This window comes from Lepidochelys kempii, chromosome 2 (genome assembly GCF_965140285.1).
Source record: "Lepidochelys kempii isolate rLepKem1 chromosome 2, rLepKem1.hap1, whole genome shotgun sequence".
Lineage (NCBI taxonomy): Eukaryota > Metazoa > Chordata > Testudines > Cheloniidae > Lepidochelys > Lepidochelys kempii.
The window spans coordinates 155,665,645-155,673,100 of record NC_136381.1 but is presented as its reverse complement, the minus strand read 5'-3'; positions in this window follow the sequence as shown (position 1 = coordinate 155,673,100).

The following is a 7,456-nucleotide window of genomic DNA, read 5'->3' as shown; positions in this document are numbered from 1 at the left end:
TCAGCCCCATATGAGCCACTCCATTGTTGTGCCCAGGACCCATGTCAGACCGAAAGGCCTATAATAACTCAGTTCATCCCATTTACCATTTTTAAATATTGTCACAATATTATCTTTCTTTTAGTCTTCTGGAACTTCCCCATGGAACGCAGGAAACTCTTAGTGACAAGTAACAAGGGGCACAGAGGGGTTAAGGAACAAAGTACAGTATCAAGGGAAGTGGTGGATTTTCCATCTCTTGATGTATTTTAATCAAGACTAGATGCCTTTGTTGAATGTGTTTGGTCAAAAACCAGCTACTGTGCCATACAGGAGGCCTGTGATATGCAGAGGGTCATATTAGATGCTCTAATTGTCCCTTCTGGACTGAAAGTCTACTAATTTATGAAAAACAGAGTGTAGCATGGGGAGCAGCCTCTGATGTCTTACTGTCTAGCTGGCTTGCTTCCTGATCCACAGAGAGTAGCTCAAACATCCAAAGGGGCTGGCCAGGGGCAGGACATCAGCACTGCAGGTGAGGGATGGGTGTGGCAGTGACATCACAAGGGCCTTTTGCAGGACCTCAGCCTATTGGTCAAAGGTGGTGGGGAGGTGGTGATGTCACAGAGAGATGCTGACAACAGCCAGGCAGGACAGGGGCGCAGAGCCAGAGAAACCTCAGAGATCCCTGTGGCTTTGCCTCAGCAAGTCTCCTTCTCGAGGTCTCTCCTTTAGGACTGAGAGAGAATTCTGGTTCATATACATGGGTGTAAGGAGGACCCTCTTTCGAGTTTTCTCCTTTCCTTTTACTGATTTTACTGGAAAACAGACATCCCTGTTCAGAAGGTAAGAACCTCCAAGAGGTTTGGAACCTGTTTAGTCTGATTCATCTGGTGCCAGCTGAATTCTAGGCATGGAAAACACTAGCTTAAGATGGCAGAATTTTATTCCCCACCTTGGACTTTGTGCCTTAGTATCACTGAGAACACTGGGGTTTGTCCTTTTTGTTTTCCCTTTTCCTGCATCCCTCCCTCCTTTCTCTTCTTCTCTTGCTTCTTTTGTCCTTTCCCCTGTTCCCCTCCCACCACCAAAAGGGGTATGTGTGTGTGGAGGATGGGGTTGGGGGTTGCTCTGCAGGTCCCATTGTGAGAGGCCCACCCAAAAAGGTGGGGCTGGAATAGTGCTCTGACAGTGATCCCCACCGGTGACATGGGCCAATCTTTGGGGTCTTTGGTGAGAACGCTCAGCCTCCCACTGCACAGTCTCTACCCTGATTGGATGAGATTGAGCTTATTGACAGGGAGGAGACTCAGGTCTTTGTTGTTCTCTTTCAAGACCAAGCAAATAAGTCACAACCAATTATATGTTTGACTAACTTTTGCTACTTCTCTGCATTAATTGTCTCTGAGCGGTTCATAATTCTCTCTAACATTCCAGTTCTTCTAAAATACTTGCTGAATAATTACTATTAACAATTGTTGGTTTATTGCTCATTTGAGAGAACTTTATTCTGACAACGCAATGTATGAAATTCAAGGTGTGATGGTTAGTTTGAAAGTCAGGACTTTTGGGTCCTATTCTCAACTTTGCCACTAACTGGCTGTGTGACATAAAACAAGTGACTGTTCCTTTCTCAGCCTTAGTTTCTTCCTTTGTGAAGTAGAAATTACAATCCTCTCCTACCTACCTCCCCGTGGTTGGAGGTTGGGAATCCATTGGACAGTGTCACTGGAAGCAGTGCAGAATATGAGGTTCCCCATCATGTTGAGTCAGTCGTATCAGATTATGACATACTATAATAGCTGAAAGACTCTATTTTATTTCTATTTTATTATTTTGAAATTGTTAAGAGCAGCAACTACTTAGCTCAGACCGAAGCATCTGATTGTCTAGATCAGGGGTGGGCAAACGTTTTGGCCCAAGGGCCACATCGGGTTTGCAAAACGGTATGGAGGGCCGGGTAGGGAAGGCTGTGCCTCCCCAAATAACCTGGTCCTTGCCCACTCCCACTTCCTGCCCCCTGACTGCCCCCCTCAGAGCTCCCAACCCTTCCAACCCCCCCTGCTACTTGTCCCCTGACTGACTCGCCCCCTATTCACACCCCTGCCCCCTGACAGGCCGCCCCGGGACTCCCACACCTATCCAAACCTCCCTGCTCCCCATCCCCTGATCACTCCCCCCCAAGAATCCCCGACCCATCCAACCGCTCCCTGTCCCCTGACTGCCCCGACCCCATCCACACTCACACCCCCGACAGGCCCCCCCGGAATTCCCACGCCCTATCCAACCCCCCCGTTCCACGTCCCCTGACCGCCCCCCCCGGAACCTCCACCCCATCCAACCGCCCCCTGCTTCCTGTCCCCTAACTGCTCCCCAGGAACCCCTGCCCCTTATCCAACCCCCTCCACCCCCACTCCTCACCCCCTTACCATGCCGCTCAGACCAGCAGGACTGGCTTATTAGAAAGCCTGGGAGGTGGGCGGGCACAAGCCATGCAGCCCGGCAGGAGCAGCGGGCCAGAGCACTCCCTGTGCGGCGGTATGGCTGCAGGGGAGGGGCCGGGGGCTAGCCTCCCCGGTCAGGAGCTCAGGGGCCAGGCAGGATAGTCCCACGGGCCGGGCTGTAGTTTGCCCACCTCAGGTCTAGATCCCAGTGTCTCCTCTTTCTGTATTATGAGACAATTTACCATACTGTGAGGAACAGGAGATGCTTTTGTTTTGCAAACAAAACATTTTTCCAAAGAATTTTCATCCAACTTGTTTCGATTTCAAGAAACAAACTGTTTTAGTCTGAATGGTATTTTCTGACAGAAAACAGTTTCAATGAAAACTTTCCCACCATCTGGATTCCTGGGCTCTATCCCTGCCTCTGGGGGGTTTCTTGTCTGTTAGTTAGGACAGGAGTCAGGACTGGTGGCTTTCTCTTTCTGGTTTTGCCACTGCCTTGCTGTGTGGGACCTGGGGAAGGTCATGTCCCTTCTCTATACCTCAGGATGCTCATCTGTCCCATGGGAATAGGGACAGTTCTCTAACTCGGGGCAGCAGTGAACCTGGGTGAGAAGGGAGTGTTAAAATCCTCTGTGAAGGGGAAAGGGGTGTTTCCAGGTGTTGAGCACCAAGGAATTCTAAACTTTGCTAAAATGGCTGGTCTATGGAAAGAAGAAATGGTCAGGGCCAAATTTTAACCATTGTCTTTTTTAAAGCCCATTCAGGGATGTGAGTCCCACTATTTTAGTCACCTGGGGCTCTTTGCCAGGGAGCGAGAAGAGGTTCCTGCCTCCATTTTTTTGGCTTTAATAAACCAGGTACTGTGCACCAGTTCTCTTTTGAGAACCCAGAAAAAGAACATCTTCCCACCCATTAACAAGACAGGACCTACCTTTAAAAGGGGAACAAACAGAACGCTGGGACTTACAGACTAGCCAGCCTCACTTCTATGCCTGGAAAGATACTGGAACAAATTATTAAACTATCAGTTTGTCAGCACCTACAGGATAATTTGGTTCTTAGGACTAGTGAGCATGGATTTGTCAAGAACAAAGCAATCCTAGTTCCTTCTTTTGACAGGGTTACTGGCCTAGTAGTACAGGGTACAGTAACCAGTACAGGGTTACTGGCCTAGTAGTAGTACTGGTTAAAATAGGGGAAGTTTTGTAAGGGAACAGTAATCCCCACTGTTTGATGATCCCCAACACACTAGACCCCGGTCATGCTGGGCTGTTTACGCTTGGCTAAAAGGGATCATCCCAGAGACCAGCCATGCAGCGGGGAGGGGTGTGCTGCAGATCCACCCCAAAACCTCATCTCCTCCTTTTAAACGGCAAACCCAACCGGCACTGGTTGCTATGGGAAAGAAGGGCACTGCAGTTTGAAACCATCCCCAAGTGTTATGAACACAGAAGAAGCAACCCCACGTACCCTTTGGCTTACCATGACTTCCTGGAAACCAAATTCTGTTGCCCAGCCATGCGTGGTGTGTCACCATATTGGCAGGCGCTCAATATAAAAGGCAAAATTTGACCTTGTACCTAAAACACATGTGCTGTCTGCTGTGAATTGCTTGATTCACTGTGAAAGAGTCTCCCTTTTGTTCTCAGAGATGTATCTTCTTAAAATCTACTCTCCCGTTTTATTCCCCCTGCAGCTGCAAAATGTTTCTATGCTACCTCCATCAACTCCATCCCTGAGGTTATTGCAGATTATAAGGCGAAGAAAATGCACTCGCGATGACATGTTTTCAGAACTCATGCAATCCTCCAGCACTGATAGGGCACAGCTGAATGCACGGAGGCATTCGGTGGCAGAAGCCAGGAAAGCATACAGTGAGTGTGATCGGAATACGCAGGAGGAGATGGTGAGGCTAATGGGGGAGCAAATGGACATGATGAGGCATCTGGTGTAGCTGCAGGAAAGGCAACTAAAGTACAGAGCCCTGCTGCATCCATTGCATAACCACCTGCCCTCCTTGCCAAGTTCCATATCCTACTCAACCAGACGCCCAAGAATGCGAGGGGGGAGGCTCCGGGCCCCGTGCCACTCAACTCCAAGGGATGGCCCAAGCAACAGGAGTCTGTCATTCAAAGAGCTTCGATTTGTAGCATCGCTACAATAAGCAATGTGGCCTTGTCCTTCCTTCCTCCCCCACCCCACCTGGGCTACCTTTTACTAGTCAGCATTGGCAGTGATCTGAAGGGTTTTTTTAATAAATAAAGAATGAATGGATTCAGAACAATAGGGAATTTATTTCCTGTGCCAGCTGTGGTCAAAGTGGGGGAGGGGGATTGGCTTACAGGGAAGTACATTCACGAAAGGGGGCGGGTTTGCATCAAGGACAAACACACACAACTGTCACACCGTAGCCTGGTCAGTCATGAACTGTTTTTCAAAGCCTCTCTGATACGCTGCATGCCTCGGTGTGCTCTTCTAATTGCCCTGGTGTCTGGCTGTTCAAAACTGGCCGCTAGGCGATTTGCCTCAACCTTCCACCCTGCCATAAATGTCTCCTCCTTAGTCTCACAGATATTATGGAGCACACAGCAAGCAGCAATAACAATGGAAATATTGCTTTCGCTGAGGTCTAACCTACTTAGCAAACTGCTCCAGCGCCCCTTTAAACGTCCAACGACACATTCTACCACTATTCTGCACTTGTTCAGCCTATAGTTGAACTGCTCCTTACTACTGTCCAGGCTGCCTGTGTACAGCTTCATGAGCCATGGGAGCCAGGGGTAGGCTGGGTCCCCAAGGATAACTATTGGCATTTCAACATCACCAATGGTAATTTTCCAGTCTGGGAAGAAAGTCCCTTTTTGCAGCTTTCCGAACAGCCCGGAGTTCCAGAAGATGCAAGCGTCATACACCTTTCCCGACCATCCCACGTTGATGTTGGTGAAAAGGCCCTTGTGATCCACCAGTGTTTGCAACACCATTGAGAAGTACGCCTTGTGGTTTATATACTCTTTGGCAAGGTGGTCCGGTCCCAAGATAGGGGTATGCGTTCCATCTATCACCCCACCACAGTTAGGGAACCCCATTGCAGCAAAGCCATCCACTTTGACCTGCACATTTCCCAGAGTCACTACCCTTCTTAGCAGAAGGGTATGGATTGCCCTTGCTACTTGGATCACAGCAGTCCCCATGGTAGATTTACCCACTCTGAATTGATTCCCAACTGACTGGTAGCAGTCAGGCGTTGCAAGCTTCCACAGAGTTATTGCCTCTCACTTCTCAACTGTCAGGGCAGGTCTCATCTTAGTATTCTTGTGCTTCAGGGCGGGGGAAAGCAACTCACACAGTTCCATGGAAGTGGCCTTATGCATGTAAAAGTTTCACAGCCACTGGGAATCATCCCATACCTGCAGCACTATGTGGTTCCTACCAATCTGTGCTTGTTTGCCGGGCCCAGAATTGGCGTTCCATTGTACCAACATGCCCCACTGCCACCATGATGTCCCAATTGCCACATCCTGTGCTTTCGGGAACGTCTGTGTCCATGTCCTCATCACAATCTTCCTCGTGCTGGCGGCTCCTAGCTAGGCTCTGCACATACTGCAGGATAATCCACGAGGTGTTTACAATACTCACAAAAGCAGTGCGCAGCTGAGCGGGCTCCATGCTTGCCATGTTATGGCATCTGCACAGATAACCCAGGAAAAAAGGCGCAAAATGGTTGTTTGCTGTTGCTTTCAAGGAGAGAGGGAGGGAGGAGAGACATGCACCCCAAAACACCCACAACAATGTTTTTGCCCCATCAGGCATTGGGAGCTTAACCCAGAATTCCAGTGGGCAGCAGGGACTATGGGATAGCTACCCACAGTGCACCACTCTGTGAGTCAATGCTAACCAGGGTATTGAGGATGCACTCCACCAACCTAATGGGCTTAGTGGGGACATGCACGATCGACTGTATAAAATCGCTTACTAAAGATTGACTTCTATAAAATTGATCTAATTTCGAAGTGTAGACATGCCCTAAGTGTTGGCTGTGGAGAGCAGCTGGAGGCACACTGAACTGGGACAAAGGGAGGTCAGAGGAACAGGGCTGTGGGCTTTGTGCAAACTAGGATGCTGTAACTTTCTTTTTTCTGTGTTAACCAAGACTTCCTATACTGTGTATTAGTTAACTGAGAAACTCTTTTGTTTTACCACATTGGCTGAGTGTCACTGCAAATGCTGATGGAAGAGGTGTGGTGGTCCCTCAGATTGTACAAGTTTGTCTCAGTGGCATTCGCTGAACGGAGCTCATGGTGTGAAGCAGGTGTGCTGAAGGCCCAGAGGTCCAGTCTAAGAAGGCAGTGAAGTTGCATGGCTTATCCTGGAGAAAGAGAGAGACACCTAGGGAGTTTGGCATGCTGAAGGGATCCTCCCAGAGATTGTTCCAAAGCTGGAGCCATAGCACCCTGTTCGCCACAGCTCCCCACAGCTGCCCATATGGCTCTTATGCTAGGGTTCCTGGAGGTTCAATCATATGACATAATCTTTAATTAAAGATTATGATCTTTAATTCCTGGAGACTGCAGGCCAATCCTGGAGGGCTGGCAACCCTAATCATGGCCAGGCTGCGGCTCTGAGGTCGTGTGTCGTCCCCGCCCCGGAACCGAAGCTGAGTCGTGGGTAGCCTGGGGCCCTCCATCTGCCCTGGATGGAGGGAGAGGTCTGGGGGGGGGCAGGAACACAGGTAGGAAACATGCCCCTCTTTAGCGCACCAGTGGTACGCAGACTATGAGTGCTTGCAGAGACAGATACATCTGATCACGAAAATCAGTAATGTGTGAAAGTGTTGGTATAATTCTTTCCAATCTGCCAAGGCCTTCCCTCCAGAGGATCTAATAGAGGAAGCTGAGTAGACCACAGTGTCCTTTTTCCTGTTCTCCTCTCTACAATATCAAGCCACTTAGTATTCTTGATACAGCAATTACTTGTATGGCATAGAGCAGAGAGCTCAAGGCTACTGGGCTCCAACACAAACCTTGTACATG